The 21942-nt window shown below is 40.1% G+C and overlaps 1 protein-coding gene and 1 long non-coding RNA gene across 4 annotated transcripts in view; one reads left to right on the top strand and one right to left on the bottom strand.

Moving 5' to 3' along the window:
* The window catches only part of LOC142742660 (uncharacterized), a 41315-nt gene extending 29187 nt beyond the window's left edge, over nucleotides 1-12128 (top strand). Inside the window, exons 2-5 of one of the 2 annotated variants that reach the window (XR_012881418.1) lie at nucleotides 10703-10932; nucleotides 11308-11394; nucleotides 11801-11933; nucleotides 12018-12128. This is a non-coding gene — a long non-coding RNA (uncharacterized LOC142742660). The other variant, XR_012881419.1, reaches the window with a different exon arrangement.
* SH3RF3 (SH3 domain containing ring finger 3) overlaps nucleotides 1-21942 on the bottom strand; it is a 437353-nt gene that overhangs the window by 384427 nt on the left and 30984 nt on the right. The window lies entirely within an intron of this gene.

A 21942-nucleotide genomic window follows, 5' to 3' on the forward strand; every position in this document is an offset into this window, starting at 1 on the left:
ATCCTGTTCCTGAAAGCAATCCGCAACGCAACACACATTACATCTGCGGATTTCATTGCGTAATTTTGAAACGCCATTGAAGTCAATAGAGAAATTCCGCAACAAGTACGCATCAAGTCCGCAACAGACATGGTATGCTGCGGACAGAAAGTTCTGCACCGCAGTTTATGGTCCGCAGCGGAGTTTTCCGCAATGTCTGCACGAAGATAACTAAAGAGGTGTGGAAACCAATGGACAGACTGTCCGCAGCGGAATTCCACAGCAATTCTGCCACGTCTCAACGTGCCCTTAAGTTATTGTTACTACAGGCATTTATTTATTGAGGGGTCTTAATCACTTTCAGCAAGACAAGATTTCCATTTTATATCCTCTAAGCCATCACATACATCTCTACTAAATCATAAAGACTTTCAGTCTTTGTATTATAAGTACAAATAAACTGTGGGTATTGAAAAATAAGAATTGCCTCAGCTCGGGGCCACATGCCACCTCAGGTAATACAGTAAACAGTGGCCTGAGTACTGGCTAATTTCAGATTATGATTTTTTTTCTGGAAATCACAAATAGAGTATCATCTTCTGATCTGTACTAGAAAACTGTCAGTATTGGCAACCCAAAGACCTTCAGATATCACGTTCTATGTCAATGTGTCATAGTGGGGCAATTGCTATCTCCAGCAGCCCTATAGAAAGTGAATGAAATGACGGCCGAGCATGCACAGTCCCGCTCCCTTCACATAGCGCACTTCCCCACCGATAAAACACTAATCACCTATCCCGTGGATAGGTGATATTAGGTTATAATGAAAAAAAAAACCTTCAACACCAGAACTACTGTAAATGAACAATGCATCTTAAAAAGACAGAGTTATCTCTGTATAATCTCTCCAAATGTCAAACACAGAAACCCCCTTTAATATGTATAGGAAATCCTCACATCTCAAAAATGATTGGGATTACCCCAAAAACAGTGCACAAATTGTAATATGAGCATGCTGGAACTGGGACTAATGTTACAATGGTTTGTATAAGTTACTTTTCCCACATTTATATATAACATTACCCATTTCAAGGTTCCAGAATACAAAGAAAAAAACGTTATCCATTACACGATCCCTTGAAAGACGCATATTTCCAAAGTTTCACAAACCATTTGCATGCATAAAAAAGGCAACCAATACGGCTAATTCACCTTGCGCAGGCGACAAATACATAGCACATAATAGGATGTGAAATTAGATAAAGTCTGCAGCTTTAACGGATCTCTGCTTGGGACTGCAATACTCTTGCCATTTTTAGGCATATACACGAATATGAGTTACAAATATAGCAGAACAGGATTTCTTATTTCCATCTTTGCCAATAGCTTTTTAATTCAAGTTTCAATCAAGCTAACCTTGGTTATTACAGGGAGGCAAATGTATGGTGCTAATCACGCTACTTCAAGAGCTCGCAGCGCCGCTGAAATAAACCTCTTCATCATCCCTTTTTATAAGCTCTTGAGATGTTTCTTGTGGTTATAGCAGAAAAAAAACCGGAATTCTTTCATGCTACCAACACCAGATGTCCTTCAGTTTCCTTCACCACCCAGCATATGCCTGTGACAAAGTTTTGCAAAACGTTATGAAGGGTCACATCTTGCTTTATGATGTTTTTTTTGTATTCACATTAAAAGCTAGAAATGTTTTAAAGGAGAAGACCTGTCTGATGTAAGGTCAGACCTCCCCACAGCATCTCAAGTTACTTCCAAAACCTGATGCAGAGAAGTGTCAAATACAAAGTGGGTGATAATGTGATCATTATAATTACAAATGCTTTAATCTTGTGCCACCTTCTGTGCAGTCATTTTAGAGATGTACAGTTTCTCATCAATTGCTAGGATAGATAGATAGATAGATAGATAGAGAGAGAGAGAGAGAGAGAGAGAGAGAGAGAGAGAGAGAGAGAGAGAGAGAGAGAGAGAGATAGATAGATAGATAGATAGATAGATAGATAGATAGATAGATATGAGATAGATAGATAGATAGATAGATAGATAGATAGATAGATAGATAGATAGATAGATAGATAGATAGATATGAGATAGATAGATAGATAGATAGAGAGAGAGAGAGACAGACAGACAGACAGACAGACAGACAGACAGACAGACAGATAGATAGATAGATAGATAGATAGATAGATAGATAGATAGATAGATAGATAGATAGATAGATAGATAGATAGATAGATAGATAGATAGATATGAGATAGATAGATAGATAGATAGAGAGAGAGAGACAGACAGACAGACAGACAGACAGACAGACAGACAGACAGACAGACAGATAGATAGATAGATAGATAGATAGATAGATAGATAGATAGATAGATAGATAGATAGATAGATAGAGAGAGAGAGAGAGAGAGAGATAGATAGATAGATAGATATGAGATAGATAGATAGATAGATAGATAGATAGATAGATAGATAGATAGATAGATAGATAGATAGATAGATAGATAGATAGATAGATAGATAGATAGATAGATAGATAGATAGATAGATTGATTACAGGCTGCTACTGAAAGTAAAATTTCAAAATAATAAAATTTAAATTCCCCCTTTTCCCTAAGTCCTTTATTATTAGTGAAAAAAATGAAAAATAAAGAAATAAACTATACATAATTGGTATTGCCGCATCCGTAATGGCCTGAACTATAAAAATATATTGTAATTTATCCCGCACGGTCACCGCCATAAAAACAAATGATAAAAAAATTATACCGGAATCGCTATTTTTAGTCACTTCTGCTCCCAAAAAAATTAATAAATGGGGACAAAAAAGTTGCATGTCCTCAAAAATGGTACCAATAAAAGCTACAGTTTGTTCCTCAAAAAACAAGCCCTGACACAACTATCTTGATGGAAAAATAAAAATGTTATGGCGACACACAAAAACGAAATAATTTTTTTAAAACCGTGATTTTATCAAGCAAACACCGTAAAATATAAAAAATCTATATACATATAGTAGCGCTGTGTTCGCATCGATCCACACAATAAATGAAATGTCATTTAGGGCTGTAGTTTCCCAAATGGGGTCACTTTTGTAGGATGTCCACTGATTTGGTCCCTATGGGGATTTGCAAATGCGACATGACACCCAAAAACCAATCCAGCAAACTTGAGCTCCAAAAGCCAAATAGCGCTCCTTAGCTTCTGAGCCCTGCCGTGCGTCCAAACAGCAGTTTATGACCACATGTGGGGTATTGCCGTAATCAGGAGAAATTGCTTTACAAATTTTGGGATACTTTTTCTTCTTTATTCCTTGTAAAAATTGATAATTTCTAAGTTTTATTGGAAAAAATGTAGATTTTCATTTTACGGACTAATTCCACTAAAATCAGCAAAAAACCTGTTGGGTTAAAATGCTCTATACCCCTTGATAAATTCCTTGCCAAATGTTGTCTTTTTGGAGGTGTTTCTACTATTTTGGCCCCACGAGACCTCTCCAAACCTGACATGGCGCCTAAAATATATTCTAATAAAAAGGAGGCCCCAAAATCCTCTAGGTGCTCCTTTGCTTCTGAGGCCGGTGCTTCAGTCCATTAGCACACTAGGACCACATATGGGATATTTCTAAAAACAGCAGAATGTGGGCAATAAATATTGAGCTGCGTTTCTCTGGTAAAACCTTTTGTGTTACAGAAAAAAATTGATTTTCTGACAAAAAAAAGAAATTAGTAAATTTCCCCTCTACATTGCTTTAATTCCTGTGAAACACCTAAAGAGTTAAGAAGCTTTCTAAATGCTGTTTTGAAAAGTTTGAGGGGTGCAGTTTTTAAAATTGGATGACTTATGGGGGTTTCTAATATATAAGGCCCTCAAAGCCACTTCAGAACTGAACTGGTACCATTTTCTTGAAAATGTGAGTAATTTCTGATAGACAAATAGATGATAGATAGACAAGTTGATATATCGACATATAGACAATAAATAGATGGATAGATAGATAGACCGATAGACAGAGATAGATAATAAATAGACAGATAGATGGATAGATCGTTAGATCGTTAGATCGTTAGATCGATAGATCGATAGATCGATAGATCGATAGATCGATAGATCGATAGATCGATAGATCGATAGATAGATAGATAGATAGATAGATAGATAGATAGATAGATAGATAGGCATATACAGAGTCAGGCAGCACTTGCAGCGTGAGAAAGGCTCCAGTGGACGGAGCTGAAACGTCGCATGGGCATTAAAGTACCCATTTTTTTCACTTGATCCTTGGAGTTGCTGCTCATTTTTCGATTTATAGATAGATAGATAGATAGATAGATAGATAGATAGATAGATAGATAGATAGATAGATAGATAGATAGATAGATAGATAGATAGATAGATAGACTAGATAGATATAGATATATCGATAGATAGATAGATAGATAGATAGATAGATAGATAGATAGATGATAGATAGATAGATAGATAGATAGATAGATAGATAGATAGATAGATAGATAGATAGATAGATAGATAGATAGATAGATAGATAGATGATAGATAGATAGGAAGTACATCTCTAACATGCTGTGTATTAATTAAACGCTATTTACAATGGGTTCAGTGTCAGCAGGTCCTGAGTGTCCCTGGCATGCAGGATCGAGCTGTTACCGATCACATCTAAGTTCATAACTTAGATATGATTGATTACAGGTGGACTAACCCATCAGTGCCGCTGACCTGATGGATTGAGGTCTTAGCGAACGATACAGATACAATTTTTTTTTAGGTAGTTGCACCAATCACACTCATGAACAATTCTATTTATAAGGAAACAAAACAAAAGGTGTTCATGTAGCCTTTAACCCGTTAGTGACCGGCCCATAGTCTTTTTACGTCGGTCACTAACGGGCCTTATTCCGATGCCATAGACTTTTTACGTTGCGGCATCGGAATAAGTGAATAGAGCAGGGAGCTGGGAGCGTCCCTGCTCTGCCGGGTGAGATCGATATTAGTATCGATCTCACCCGTTTAACCCCTCCGATGCGGTGCTCAATAGCGAGCACCGCATCTGAGTGGTTTTGGAGAGAGGGAGGGAGCTCCCCCTCATCCCACCGACACCCGGCGATAAGATCGCCGAGTATCTGTGTCTCCCATGACAGCCGGGGGCCTAATAAAGGCCCCCAGGTGTGCCTGTAATGAATGCCTGCTAGATCATGCCGCAGGCATGACCTAGCAGATGCCTGTCCGTTTTAAACGGACAGGCAGTAATACACTGCAATACAAAAGTATTGCAGTGTATTACAATAGCGATCGGAGAATCGCATATTAAAGTCCCCTAGTGGGACTAGTAAAAAAGTGAAAAAAAATGAAAAACCCACCTTTTCCCTTACAAAATGCTTTACTATTAAAAAACCAAAATAAAGTAAAAAAGTTACGCATATTTGGTATCGCCGCGTACATAACGACCCCGACTATAAATCTGTTACATTATTTAACCCGCACGGTGAACGCCGTAAAAAATGTAATAAAAAACTATGGAAAAATTGCTGTTTTCTGTGAATCCTGAATCCTGACTTAAAAAAAATGTGATAAAAAGTGATCAAAAAGTCACATCTACTGCATCAGCGAAAAAATAATAACGTTGCGGCTCTTCAAATATGGAGACACAAAAACAAATAATTTTGAAAAAAAAGTGTTTTTACTGTGTAAAAGTAGTAAAACATACAAAAACTATACAAATTTGGTATCGTTGCAATCGTAACAACCCGCTGAATAAAGTTATTGTGTTATTTATATCACACGGTAAACGGCATAGATTTAAGACGCAGAAAAGAGTGGCGAAATTTCAGGTTTTTTTCTATTCCCCCCCAAATAAAAGTTAATAAAAGTTAATCAATAAATAGTATGTACCTCAAAATAGTGCTATTAAAAAATACAACTTGTCCCGCAAAAAAGAAGACCTTATACAGCTATGTCAACGCAAAAATAAGAAGGTTATAGCTCTTGGAATGCGACGATGGAAAAACTTAAAAAATGGCCTGGTCATTAAGGTCCAAAATAGGCTGATCATTAAGGGGTTAAGAAATATTCTTTAGTAATCTTTCACAAAGTTCTGCAAGGAAGGGTGGAAAAAAAATACCTATAGCAAAAATGCAAAGACTGCTAGATGACTACAATAAACATTTGGAGGCTGTGATTTGTGACAAACGGGATGTGAATATTTTTGACTAACAGGATGCCAGACTTATACACAAGCCAAATGCTACTACTTTGCTGTCTATATATATAAATATATATGCATTCTAGAAACAAAAAACATAATTTTAAATATCACAGCCAGATATAAAATATTTGTCTTGTTCTCAAAGGGCTAAACCCAGTGGTCTTGATGCTGACAGAGCTAATTCATAAGCTACTGCTGTACATGCCAACATTTCAGTAAAGCTGTTTGCCATGGGCAGCTTTCACATGATTTTCCATATCACAATGCTGGCAAAGTTGAAAAGCTGCATATAAAGTACAGTTAAAAAAAAGTTATGTTTCTATCCCTGTTGGCACTAACAATGCTTTCCGGATTAAACAAACCCCTATAACTGTTCTCTCGGTTCTGCATTTGCTGTTTTTCAAGAAGAAGCAAATACGATTATAATAGGAAACAAACAAAACCTCACTGTACAAAAAGAAAATCAAGCCGAAAATAGTGAATGTTTGTAAATGTCTTAGGATCCAACATGTTATTCTATAAACGGATCCACAGATTCTATGGAATAAGCACAATTGTATTTACTTGGTGTGATAATAGAAAATTGTGTATTGTTCATGTATGGTACGGATAAATGTTAAATCTCAGCATATTCACATTGCCGGGAACTACAATGGCATTGGCAGTGATTATAAGAAGTGATTTTACTGGCTACTGGTAGACTTTTTCACAGTGTACTTTATATATATATATAAAGTAATTTACATGTAATTTTATTGTTGTGGTTTGATTTCCAGTCACAAGGTTCAGAAAGCAGTAGCCTGGACTAAATTTTAAAGGGAACCTGTCAGGAGGTTTGGGGCCATTTAACCACCAGCATGTCGTTATGCAGCTGGGTTTTAGTGTTCCCAACCTGGCTACGTCTAAAAAGGACTTTCAGAAGTAAAGTAAATGCCAACTTACCAGGATAAGCACGGGAACGGTATCGGGCACATGAAGCCAAGGACAGTACACTGCAAAGGCGCAGTGAAGTGAGGTATACTGTCATTGACTTCATGTGTGCAATATGCATGCGTCAGATGATGCCGAACTCCTCACCCGAACTCCTCTTGGTAAGATGTAACTTACTTTACTAACTATTCCCGAAATGTAAGTTTTTGACATAGGCAGGTTTGGTAAGTAAAAGCCCAGGCATAACGGCATGATGGTGTTTTAGTGACTCTAAACCTACTAAGAAGTTCCCTTATATATACATATATATAGTTAGGCCCAGAATTATTTGGACAGTGACACAAGTTTTGGCATTTTAGCTGTTTACCAAAATATATTGAATATTCAGTTATATAATCAATATGGGCTTAAAGTGCAGACTCTCAGCTTTAATTTGAGGGTATTCACATCCTAATTTGAGGAAAGGTTTAGGAATTACAGCTCTTTAATATGTAGCTGCCGCTTTTTAAAGGGACCAAAGGTAATTGGACAATTATCTCAAAAGCTATTTAATGGGCTGCACGGGTTATTCCCTCGTTAATCCATTATCAATTAAGCAGGTAAAAGGTCTGGAGTTGATTCCAGGCATTTGCATTTGGAAGCTGTTGCTGAGAACCCACAAAATGGGGTCAAATGAGCTCTCAATGCAAGTGAAACAAACGATTGTTAGGCTGAAAAAAAATGAAGAAATCCATCAGAGAGATAGCACAAATGTTAGGAGTGGCAAAATTAACAATTTGGTACATTCTTGAAAAAAAAAGAGCGCACTGGTGATCTCGTGAACTCCAAAAGGCCTGGACGTCCACAGAAGACAACAGTGGTGGATGATCGCAGAATCCTTTCCATGGTGAAGAAAAACCCCTTCACAACATCAACTCTCTCCTGGAAGTAGGTGTATCAGTATCTAAGTCTACCATAAAGAGAAGACTTCATGAGAGCAAATACAGAGGGTTCACCACAAGGTGCAAGCCATTAATCAGCCTCAAAAATAGAAAGGCCAGATTAGACTTTGCCAAACAACATCTAAAGAAGCCAGCCCAGTTCTGGAACAGCATTCTTTGGACAGATGAAACCAAGATCAACCTGTACCAGAATGATGGGAGGAAGAACGTATGGAGAAGGCTTGGAACGGCTCATGATCCAAAGCACACCACGTACTCTGTAAAACATGATGGAGGCAGTGTGATGGCATGGGCATGCATGGCTGCCAAAGACACTGGGTCACTGGTGTTTATTGATGATGTGACTGAAGACAGAAGCAGCCGGATGAATTCTGAAGTGTTCAGGGATATACTTTCTGCTCAGATTCAACCAAATGCAGCAAGGTTGATTGGACGTCGCTTCACAGGACAGATGAAGAATGACCCAAAACATACTGTGAAAGCAACCCGGGAGTTTTTTAAGGCAAAGAAGTGGAATATTCTGCAATGGCCAAGTCAATCACCAGATCTCAACCCGATCGAGCTGCATTTCACTTGCTTAAGACAAAACATAAGGCAGAAAGACCAACAAACAAGTAACAACTGAAGACAGCGGCAGTAAAGGCCTGGCAAAGCATCACAAAGGAGGAAACCCAGCGTTTGGTGATGTCCATGGGTTCCAGACTTCAGGCAGTCATTGCCTGCAAAGGATTCTCTACAAAGTATTAAAAAAAACATTTTATTTATGGTAATGTTAATATGTCCGGTTACTTTTGAGCCCCTGAAATGAGGAGGCGGTGTAGAAAAATGGTTGCAATTCCTAAACGTTTCACAGGATATTTTTATTCAACCCCTTGAATTAAACCTCAAAGTCTTCACTTCAATTGCATCTCAGTTGTTTCATTTAAAATCCAATGTGATGGCATTCAGAGCCCAAATCATGAATATTGTGTCACTGTCCAAATAATTATATAACTGTATATATAAATGTGTATGGGTGTGTTTGGAGCAACTTTGTAATTACATTTTAAGTTTTTGAGATACAGCTGCTTTGCATCCTGTATACAGAGCAGCTGAATCTAGCGCTGAGACCTGAATCCGTCAGGTCAGCGGGACTGACTGGTTCAGTGTCAGCGGGTCCTGTGTGCCTCTGACATGCAGTATCAAGCTGTTACCGATCACATCTAAGTTCATAACTTAGATGTGATCAAATATAGGTGGATCCATACAGGACACGCTGACACTGATCCCGTCAGATCTGCTGACCTGACGGATTCAGGTCTCAGTGCATGGTATAGCTGCTCGGTATACAGAATAAAAAGCAGCTGTATCTCAAAAAGTAAAAATGTGTTTTAATAAAAACTAATTAGAAATTTGCACCAAAAACAGACATTAAAAAAAAAAAAATCGCTTTCGAAAGTGTACATAGCCTTTAAGTTTGAATGAGATTTTGATTACTTCATTTAACTCTACTATACCACGTGGCTAAGCATACCATTATGTTTCTAACAAGAGAAGTGGAGAGGTGTAGCTAGGGGTTTAGCACAGGGAGCGAACACATCTGAGCTGGTCACTACCCAGTGGGCCCCCAACGCATGTTTATAACTGCAGAGGAGCATCCAGCTGGATCAGGCTTAAGTAAACAGCGTAGTTTTCTGTGCAACTCTGTTTCTGTAAACTTCCATAGAAGTGAATGGCTGTTACGGAAACAGCGTAGCATAGCGAGTAACATAACTTCCATTCACTATATAGTGCCTTCCCACACAGTATAATGCCCCTATAGTGCCTCCCCACACAGTAAAATGGCGCCTCAGTGGCCCACACACAGTATAATGCCCCCATAGCTGCCCCACACACAGTATAATGCCCACACAGTGCATAATAAACATATTCACGACAAGTGGAGGAAATCCCTCTGCTCTTTCTGTCCTGTCTGTGCAGCTCGGCACAGACAGGCGCAATGACGTCACTGCATTGCATATGTCTCTGCCGAGCCGTTCACGGTCGGCGTTACACAGTAAACGATGGAGCAGGGAGCTGATGGCTCCCTGCTCCAGCATTGGATTCAACTGTATCTATGTCCTGAGGACGCAGATACAGTTGAAACCGAGACATGCCACCACGGGGGGACCGTCCCAGCCCCCTCCATCTCAGTGGGCCCGGGGCCACCGCCCCCCCCTTCTAGCTACAACTCTGCTTCTAAGCCACAAACAGTTTGGCGCTGGCTAGACTGGGGTGCATAGTCTAAGGAAACACAACATTCTTTATCCTTAAGCCCTGCAAGGAGGTATATAATTTTCTGCTCTGATTCCCAGTTTGCGGTCCCCATAATAGTCACTAATTGGCGGCAGGTGCACTGTAGCGGAGTCAGGAACGTAGCCACGTTTCGTCAACAAATTGGTAGTCATGAAGTAACAAACTGGAGGATAAGACAGAACCGTAAGTTAGGAGTCAGGCCAGGAAATGATGCAAGGAGTAGAGAAAAATCCAAACGCTGAGACAGCAGCGTAATCCAGGAACAAGACCTAGGTCCAGGTAAGGTCAAATACCAATAGGAGCAATAGCTAAACAAAGGATATCCCTTGAACTGCAGGCAAGGCATGGCAGGCTGATACCCCTCCAAATAGGCCGCCAGGCCTGATGTCATCAGTGGATACTGGTTACTCTGGCAACCTGATGCTGTCGTCTGAGATTAACTGGAGAGCTGCGGCCGGGCTGCAGCTAAAGACGACACCAGAGAAATAGTCATCTGTCTAGCAACCGGACACGGCCATAAGCAGAAGCCGCGGCCTCTCACCCGGACTCGTCGCTGAACCCGGCGAGGTGAGTAACACGTTCCTTATATATCTTATCTCATTTTTACAACTTGCACAAACTGAACACTGCACACAAAATACTTTTCTATTTAGTCAGCCCTCTTCTTCTCACATACGTCCCAGCGCATCCATTCTGTCAGAATCACCATACTAAATTATAAGATCTATATGTGAAAAAAAACAACGCTCACTTCTCATCTCTGCCCTCAATCGTGGCTGTAGCATGCAAGGCTTTGCCATACAGACAATCAGATTTGGACATAGAGTAGCCTCTGTCTTATTAATTTATCATAAAAAAATCATTGAGTGGGGGGGGGTCCACTAAAATAATGGTGTAAAAGTTGGGGGTACAATTGCTAATCTGTTGTGTATTCTTTCACAGTCCCCAGGGCAGTACCAACTATAGCCTGCAGCTGAATACAATTTCAATGGATTTACCTGAGAATCAGCATAAGTAGTAGTAATAGTAGTAAGTATGGCAACCTGAAATAAAGTACTTTTATTCATTTACTATTGTTATTATTATTATTATTATTATTATTATTATTATTATTATTATTAATAATATTATTAAAAATGTATGTTGTCGATTCTTTTCCAGACCATACCTTATATATTATGTGCTTCCAAATCTATTAAAGGGTTTGAGTGTTCAGTGTATTCAAAGTCAAGATCCCGAGGAGCACCGCTGTACATACATAGCATGGCCATACACATCATGTTAGGACATATCTCTGTAAAATGGGCAGTGTCCCAAAACATAATATGATGTTCATTTTAATATTTAGAATGTTCTGTATATAATGCTAAAAAATAAACAGAAAGATGGTGGTTATTTGACTTGTGAAGTAATCACGTAAAAATGTTTTGTATAGTGTTTATATGTTGCTCTAGTAACCATATTCGATGGCAAGAAACCCTATGACATGAGATGCCGAGGCTTTGGCTGCCAAAAGGCTGTGTCTGTTAGAACTTATCCCTCCTCCATGAGGAAGACAAAGAGTAAAAGTACGTAAAATAATTATGTTTTGGCGCATTGGTATAAACTATCATTGGGCTGTAACAACAAAGTTGTCTCCATCTTCTTTCTAGCTGCAGCGCTTGTTTTACATGACTGGAACGTTATTGTATAAACACTGGGACGTTCTACATTAAAATCCGCACTGTTTTTTACTTGTTGGAGAGGAGTTAAACAAAACAGCGCAAACGTGCAAATAAAACCTCCTGTCATTGTTAAAGTGTAAGTCCAGTTTCCAAGTACTTCTGACGTCTTAGAGCTCCCGTCAGCCGGTCTCTGCTCCATTAAAAGTCAAAGACGGGCAAGACAATACATTATTCTCTATGGCCTGTCTTCGCCTCTCTCAAGAGTAGCTGAAAACCACGGTCGTGTGCAAGGCCCCATAGGAATGAATGGGGACGCAATTCTGACGTGGATTTTCAGGGGAATTGCCGCCGCAAAAGCACGTTCGTGTGCATGGGGCCTAAGACCAAGAGACTACCTCTTTGAGAAACACCCCCCCCCCCCACTTTATCCAGACCGGATTTCGTGTGACAGATTTTCAGCCACACCATGTACTATGCATACTATCCATCTTATTTGAGAGGACTACCCCCTCTAGGTAATCACTTTCAAATGCAATTTTGGGTGGTTGTCGTTTTAATGTATATTTATATATCTATGACATAGCAACATAAAGAAGTGCTGTATACATGGAGCCATACACTTGAAGCTATCACTACTCATTTGTTCATTTTCATCGGAACATTTGTTCTTTCTGCTCAGGCTGAGCTATGTGGAGTGCATGTCCTGCAGGAAGGGGTGATGTCATAGAATCGGAAAGAAAGAAACACGCTGGCAGGCAGAGGAGCAGACAGAGGTTCAGCATTGATGTAATGAAATGAGGGGAGACAGAAATAGGAAGCTGGATTCATGAAAACAGCATTTTGCAGACCAAGGTGCTCTCCGAATAATAAGTCAATATATGACTGCCTTCAAAAAACATTCAGAAATAACATAGTTACATAGTTACATAGTTGCATAGTTAGTACGGCTGAAAAAAGACACATGTCCATCAAGTTCAACCAAGGGACGGGAAAAGGGAAGGAAAAATTTCTACACATAGGAGCTAATACTTTTTTGTTCTAGGAAATGATCTAACCCTTTTTTAAAGCCATCTACTGTCCCTGCTGTGACCAGCTCCTGCGGTAGGCTATTCCATAGATTCACAGTTCTCACGGTAAAGAAGCCTTGTCGCCTCTGCAGCTTGAACCTTTTTTTCTCCAGACGGAGGGAGTGCCCCCTTGTTTTTTAAGGGGGTTTTACAAGGAACAGGATTTCACCATATTTTTTGTATGTGCCATTAATATATTTATATAAGTTAATCATGTCCCCCCTTAGTCGTCTTTTTTCAAGCCTAAATAGGTTTAATTCTTTCAATCTTTCCTCATAACTTAGATTCTCCATGCCCCTTATTAGCTTCGTTGCTCTTCTTTGTATTTTTTCCAACTCCAGGGCATCCTTTCTATGAACTGGAGCCCAGAACTGAACTGCATATTCTAGATGAGGCCTCACTAATGCTTTGTAAAGAGGCAATATTACATCCCTGTCCCGTGAGTCCATGCCTCTTTTAATACACGACAATATCCTGCTGGCCTTTGAAGCAGCTGATTGACACTGCATGCTGTTATTGAGTTTATGATTTACAAGTACACCCAGATCCTTCTCAACAAGTGAATCCGCCAGTGTAGCTCCCCCTAGGACATATGATGCATGCAGGTTGTTGGTACCCAGGTGCATAACTTTACATTTATCTACATTAAACTTCATCTGCCAAGTGGACGCCCAAACACTTAGTTTGTTTAAATCTGCCTGCAATTCGTGAACATCTTCCATAGACTGAACTATATTACATAGCTTGGTGTCATCTGCAAAAATAGAAATAGTGCTATTAATCCCATCTTCTATATCATTAATAAATAAGTTGAATAATAGTGGTCCCAGCACTGAACCCTGGGGTACACCACTTATTACCGGGGACCATTCAGAGTAGGAATCATTGACCACAACTCTCTGGATACGGTCCTTGAGCCAATTCTCAATCCAATTACAAACTATATTTTCTAAACCTATAGTCCTTAATTTACCCATTAGGCGTCTATGGGGGACAGTGTCAAATGCCTTTGCAAAGTCCAAAAACACTATATCCACAGCGGCCCCTCTGTCTAGGCTTCTGCTCACCTCTTCATAAAAACAGATCAGGTTAGTTTGACAACTTCTGTGCTTAGTAAAACCGTGCTGGCTGTCACTTATAATGCTATTTATGGTCACATAATCCTGTATATAGTCCCTCAATAGCCCCTCAAACATTTTCCCCATGATGGATGTTAAGCTTACTGGTCTATAATTACCCGGGGAAGACCTAGAGCCCTTTTTGAAAATAGGCACCATGTTTGCCCTGCGCCAGTCCCTTGGCACTATACCAGTCACTAGAGATTCTCTGAATATTATGAAAAACATGTTATCTCAGCCTTTATTAATATTCACACACCAAACCAGTAAACTAGAGAGAATCACCATATAGACCAGCGACAGGCCTGACACATCAGAGAAACACAGTCACTTTGGAAAAACATTTTCTACACCACATTTAACCGTACAGTAGAAATTGTACAACATTAAGACTGGATTTGCTGCGTTTTTGATGGCGTCCCTAATGACTTTTTTTTAGCGTTTTGTGGTGCTTTTATTTTATTTTAGTGCGGACAGATATTACATTAAGGGTTATTGTTAAATATCAAATTCACTACACACAACTGCACTTTGGTTTGTGGTGTTTTTGAGGCAATTTTGTGGTCAGTGTCGTTTTTTTCTAAGCGCAGCATGCTCTGGTTATGGCGTTTTTTAAGGCATTTTTCTCAAAAATGCTAGTAAAAAAGCATGTACAAAATGACACTAAATTAAAAAAACGCCACCAAAAATGCATTAAAGAGGCTCTGTCACCACATTATAAGTGCCCTATCTCCTACATAAGGAGATCAGCGCTATAATGTAGGTGACAGCAGTGCTTTTTATTTAAAAAAACGATCTGTTTTCACCACTTTATTAGCAATTTTCGATTTATGCTAATGAGTTGCTTTATGCCCAAGTGGGCATGTTTTTACTTTAGACCAAGTGGGCGTTGTACAGAGGAGTGTATGACGCTGACCAATCAGCATCATGCACTCCTCTCCATTCTGTAATGTCGGGGTAGGGAAACAGACAAGTGAGCCCTAATCTACCCGCCACTCAGTCCCTGCCTACTTGCAACGACCCGGACTAGGCGACGGGGTACAACTGGGCGATGGTCCTTACACTCAATAGGTGCACGACAGACAAACAGACAAGGGTACAAAGAAGCCAGGGAAATGGGGAAGTTGCCCACGGGAACACCGTGAGCAACAAGCGAGGTGAACGAGCCGAGTCAAACCAGGAGATGAGCGAGGTACAAAAACGCAGAGCAGAAGAGTGGTCAGAAAAGCCAAGGTCAATCACAAGCAGAGGATCAGTAGTTCAAGAAGCTGCAGCAGGGCCAGGAAACCAACAGAGAAGAATCACAAGCAAAGGAGGAACAGGAAAGGCAGGTATAAATAGACAGAGGGCGGGAGCTAGCTCCGTCTGGCCAGGCTGTGATAGGCTCTCCCACTCCTAAGCCTGCCATCCTGGGTGGTGGAAGATGGAGTCAGTCTCACAGACATAGAAGCAGGTGCAGACTGATTACCTATGGGCGTCGACACAGAAGTTGTGTCTGGCAGATCCTTTACACATTCATTTCCTCAGCGCATAGGGATCCTTTTAGATCGCCATGTGCGGTCTTATACTAACACATTAACAATACTGAAGTGTTTAGACAGTGAATAGACATTCCACGGAATGTCTATTCACAATCCCTGCACTTCGTTACTCAGTCTGTGGTAGTTATAGAAGAGGAAGCGTGATCTCGCGAGATTGCGCTGTAGATGACAGGTTACAACGAGATTACGCTTCCTCTGCTGTAACAACCACACAAAAAGTAATGAAGTGCAGAGATTGTGAATAGACATCCCGTGGAATGTCTATTCACTGTCTAAACCCTTCAGTATCGTTAATGTGTTAGTATAAGACAGCACATAAGGATCTAAGCGGATACCTAAGCGCTGAGTAAATGAATTGAGAGGAGTGCATGACACTCCTCTGTATAACGCCCACTTGGTCTAAAGTAAAACACGCCCACTTGGGCATTAAGAAACTCATTAGCATAAATCTAAAATCGCTAATAAAATGGTGAAAACAGATCGTTTTATTAAATAAAAAGCATTACTGTCACCTACATTATAGCACCGATCTCCTTATGTAGGAGATAGGGCACTTATAATGTGGTGACAGAGCCTCTTTAAGTATCAACATACGTCTCACAGGTCAAGTGACTGGTTAGGTGTAACCAATATAGACTCTGTTTTAGATCCTCGCTTTGTTTTTATATTTCTCTTTATGATATTGTAATAAATAAAATGTATACCTTTTTCTATTACTTGTGGCGTTGTGACTCCTTGTTCTCATTTTTCTTGTCAAAAAATGCCTTAAAGAGGCTCTGTCACCAGATTTTGCAACCCCTATTTGCTATTGCAGCAGATAGGCGCTGCAATGTAGATTACAGTAACGTTTTTCTATTTAAAAAACGAGCATTTTTGGCCAAGTTATGACCATTTTCGTATTTATGCAAATGAGGCTCGCAAAAATACAACTGGGCGTGTTGAAAAGTAAAAGTACAACTGGGCGTGTATTATGTGCGTACATCGGGGCGTGTTTACTACTTTTACTAGCTGGGCGTTGTGTATAGAAGTATCATCCACTTCTCTTCAGAACGCCCTGCTTCTGGCAGTGCAGACACAGCCGTGTTCTCCAGAGATCACGCTGTGTCGTCACTCACAGGTCCTGCATCGTGTCAGACGAGCGAGGACACATCGGCACCAGAGGCTACAGATGATTCTGCAGCAGCATCGGCATTTGCAGGTAAGTCGATGTAGCTGCTTACCTGCAAATGCTGATGCTGCTGCTGCAGAATCAACTGTAGCCTCTGGTGCCGACACGATGCAGGACCTGTGAGTGACGTCACAGATCTGCACTGCCAGAAGCTGGGCGTTCTGAAGAGAAGTGGATGATACTTCTCATCAGAACGCCCAGCTAGTAAAAGTAGTAAACACGCCCCGATGTACGCACATAATACACGCCCACTTGGACTTTTACTTTTCAACACGCCCAGTTGTACTTTTGCAAGCCTCATTTGCATAAATACGAAAATGGTCATAACTTGGCCAAAAATGCTCGTTTTTTAAAAATAAAAACGTTACTGTAATCTACATTGCAGCGCCGATCTGCTGCAATAGCAGATAGGGGCTGCAAAATCTGGTGACAGAGCCTCTTTAAGGCTGGATTTACACACAGCATTTTTGTGCATTTTTCAAGCATGCCCAAATGTTACATTAAAATGTATAGTAAAATATCAAATGCCCTACATACAACTGCGTTTTAATTTGTGCCATTTCTGAGGCAATTTTGTGGTCAGTGGCTTTTTTTTTCTTTTTTTTCAAACCGCAGCATGCTCTGGGTATGGTGTTTTTTTCTGGCGTTTTTCCCATAGGCTTCTCTATAGGAGCTCAAAAACAGCAGAAAAAAGTATGTACAAAATGACACCAAATGAAAAACGCCATAAAAATGTCACTAAAAATGCATGTTTCATTTTAATAACGCTAGCGTTCTTAGAAGTGTTTTTTGATACATTTTAAAATGCAGGACATTTTCTGTGTGTGAAGGCGTCCTTAGGCATATCAGGCTTGCAGGCCAGGACACAGAAGGCTGAAATGAACCATTTTGGTGTGAACAGTATAGAGAACCAAGTTATGCCAAAGGAAAGTCAAATAAGTGTCTCCTTGAATGCTGGTGTGTCATTGCATAGTCAAGCGGTTCCTTGGCCTGATAACTGGTCAAATAATTTACATGCCTAAAATAAAATTTATTAAAAACTGCACCAAAACTGCCGTGTGTGTACCTGGCCAATGAGCTATCCAAGAGTTCCGGAAAGATGCAGCTACACATACTTACTGATGATAATCACAACCCAGCTCCAGCATTAAAAGTTTTACCTCAGAATCCATATTTAACTCTCTAGATAGCTTCCACAACTCCTATTCATTTAAACCTGCATGGCCAGGAATCAGGACCCCTTTGTTCTAGGGATTAGTTTGGGTCCAAAAATATGGGCCCCCAATGATCACAAATTATGCCATAAAAGAGTTAAATTTGTATATTAACCCTTCCAACACTCATTACATATAACTGAATGCAGACAATGAAGATTACACTCGCTCTGTCATGCCAACATAACTTCACGCGCTCTCTGCAGCTGTTTAATTCATTTTAGACTGTGGGCTGTAATATATCCACGATGTATTCTCAGACAATCAAGAGAAAAAATATCTTGGCAAATTTCATATACGCACCTGTTACTTGTTCCAAATGAAATGCTCCGCGTATTACATTATGTTTATAATGAGCCAGACGTACAATATTCCTCTTCTATGTATTGTCTGTACATGAACAATTTAAGCAATATTTTCAAGTTAATGTAAATTTTAACCATCATGATAATGAACTTACAGTATTCTGTCATAAGTGTCAAAAAGTAAATGTCAAATAGCTATTCCGGGAAGCCCGGATATTTTCCACCTACATATACACTATTGCTTACTGATCCTAAGCATAGTCCTTCTTAATGAATTATATCATCAAAAAGTTAATTTATTTCAGTAATTCAACCCAAAAAGTGAAACCCATATATTCTATAGATTCATTACACACAGAGTGATCTATTTCCAGCATTTTTTTCTTTTAATGTTGATGATTATGGCTAACAGTTAATAATAACAACCCCTGGTTATTAAACCAGTTATTGGTACTTTTGGCAGTGTGGGCAGGTGCCAAGTCTGCTGGAAAATGAAATCAGCATCTCCATAAAGCCAGTGGCGGATTAAGAAGACCATGGGCCCTGGGCTGTTACCCAAACTTGGGCCCCCCTTCTCCACCACCACCCTGCCGCGCCGTAACTATTGCTAACACTACCTAAACACTAGTACACAAAGTAGGCACATTATGCACAAAGTACACACAGTACACAAAGTACGCACATTATGCACAAAGTACGCACATTATGCACAAAGTACACACAGTACACAAAGTAGGCACATTATGCACAAAGTAGGCACATTATGCACAAAGTAGGCACATTATGCACAAAGTACGCACATTATGCACAAAGTACACACAGTACACAAAGTAGGCACATTATGCACAAAGTACGCACATTATGCACATTATGCACAAAGTACGCACAGTACACAAAGTACCACATTATGCACAAAGTACACAAAGTAGGCACATTATGCACAAAGTACGCACAGTACACAAAGTACCACATTATGCACAAAGTACCACATTATGCACAAAGTACGCACATTATGCACAAAGTACACAAAGTAGGCACATTATGCACAAAGTACGCACATTATGCACAAAGTACACAAAGTAGGCACATTATGCACAAAGTACGCACATTATGCACAAAGTACGCACATTATGCACAAAGTACACAAAGTAGGCACATTATGCACAAAGTACACACAGTACACAAAGTACGCACATTATGCACAAAGTACGCACATTATGCACAAAGTACGCACATTATGCACATTATGCACAAAGTACGCACATTATGCACAAAGTACGCACATTATGCACAAAGTACGCACATTATGCACAAAGTACACAAAGTACGCACATTATGCACAAAGTACGCACATTATGCACAAAGTACGCACATTATGCACAAAGTACGCACATTATGCACAAAGTAGGCACATTATGCACAAAGTATGCACAGTACACAAAGTACCACATTATGCACAAAGTACGCACATTATGCACAAAGTACGCACATTATGCACAAAGTACGCACAAAGTACGCACAAAGTACGCACATTATGCACAAAGTACGCACAGTACAAAGTAGGCACATTATGCACAAAGTACGCACAGTACACACATTATGCACAAAGTACGCACAGTACACACATTATGCACAAAGTACGCACAGTACAAAGTACGCACATTATGCACAAAGTACACAAAGTAGGCACATTATACACAAAGTATGCATAGTACACAAAGTACACACGAGTATGCACATTATACACTAAGTAGGCACATTATACACGAGTATGCACATTATACACAAAGTACACCTTGTAAACACATGAATATGGGCATTAAACATACATGAATATGGATATTAAACACACATTAATATGGACATTAAACATACATTAATATGGACATTAAACACACATGAATATGGATATTAAACACACATGCACTTACCTTTTATGTCTTCACTGCAGCTCTTCTCCTGCTCACAGCACAGAGCCCGCCGACAGTCTCCCCTCCCCCATGTCCCGACAGCTAGCAGCAGAGATGTTTAGAGCAGGGAAGGGGGGCTGGAAGGGGAGCTTCTAAAGCAGCACAGACCACGGCTGCTAAGTAGAAGCAAAGCTCCCCTCGCCTGACAGGTGCGGTCCTGGCACCGGGGCTCCCTCCGGTGCTAGCGACGCCACTGGGCATGAGGGGGTTGGGCCCCCTGGCAGTCTTGGGCCCCGGGCGACCGCCCGAAACGCCCTAATGATAATCCGCCACTGCATAAAGCTTGTCAGTAGAGGGAAGCATGAAGTGCTCGAAAATTTCCTGCTGGACGACTGCACTGACTCTGCACTTGATAATTCACAGAGGACCAACACCAGCAGATGACATGGCTCCCCAAACCATCACTGACTGTGGAAACTTCACACTGGACCGCAAGCAACTTGGATTGACGCCTCTCCACTCTTCTTCCAGACTCTGGGACCTCGATTTCCAAATGAAATGCAAAATTTACTTTCATCTGAAAACAGGACTTTGGACCACTGAGCAACAGTGTTGGCCCACTATGTTATATTTTTGATGATATTCTAATTCAAGGACTAGTATGTAATTTGTTTATTTATCACTAAATTTTTATTTATATTGGTCTTCCCCATATAAAATTGTTCATCCTGATCTTCCTGGTTCACAAAACAAATATGAGAATTACTCTGAAGACTAAATAACATGAAGAGCAGTAGGATGTCAGGATGCTGGTTTAGGGATGTCTACTATTAGTGTTTTTGACACCCTGTATCTTTTTCCATACCTCTGAAAAGGTTTGCTAGAATATTAAAGGGGATGTCTCATGAAGACAACCCCTGTCCACAATCTCTAATAGGGTGGTATTAGCCAAAGCAGAAATCTGCTAAGAGCAGCCTCCACTCTGGAGGACTCAGCCCGGCCATAGGAGCTGCAGGGGAAAATCTGCCCGATGAAACTTACCCTGACAATCTCATCTGATAACCTGCGGTTCCAGGAGCCAGACCCACAGCGCTCGGCTGATAGCCAGTGCAGCTTTTTCTTTTATTCACAGGGGGAGTTGTTTTCAGATTAAAGGACATAAAAATGCACTAACCCATTTAATTCCTTAATATATCTCAGGTTTCTTTGAAGTATGCTCAATAAAAAAAATGTTCATCTTGTAGATTGGTGAGTTTTCATTAATTATGTTCTATATCTGTTCAATTAGGAAAGATATTTCCCATGAGCGAGCGCTATATTATTTATAGAAGAGGCATTGATAGCTGAGCCAGTTTTACTAACACGGGGCCCAGAAATATTACGATCTCTCCTCTGCACAGCAGCAAACATGCACTGTCCACTGTCTCTGGATGTTGGGGTGTGATTGTATGAACATAATCCGGGACCCATATTTTATTATTACTAATTCTATGTATGTTCATCTTATATCACAGCTATATATATATAAACCCATGTGAACAAGCTACACATACTGTATAACCTTCTAATAGGCAAAAGAAAATCCCTTCC

Source organism: Rhinoderma darwinii, chromosome 2, assembly GCF_050947455.1.
Source record: "Rhinoderma darwinii isolate aRhiDar2 chromosome 2, aRhiDar2.hap1, whole genome shotgun sequence".
NCBI classification, from domain to species: domain Eukaryota; kingdom Metazoa; phylum Chordata; class Amphibia; order Anura; family Rhinodermatidae; genus Rhinoderma; species Rhinoderma darwinii.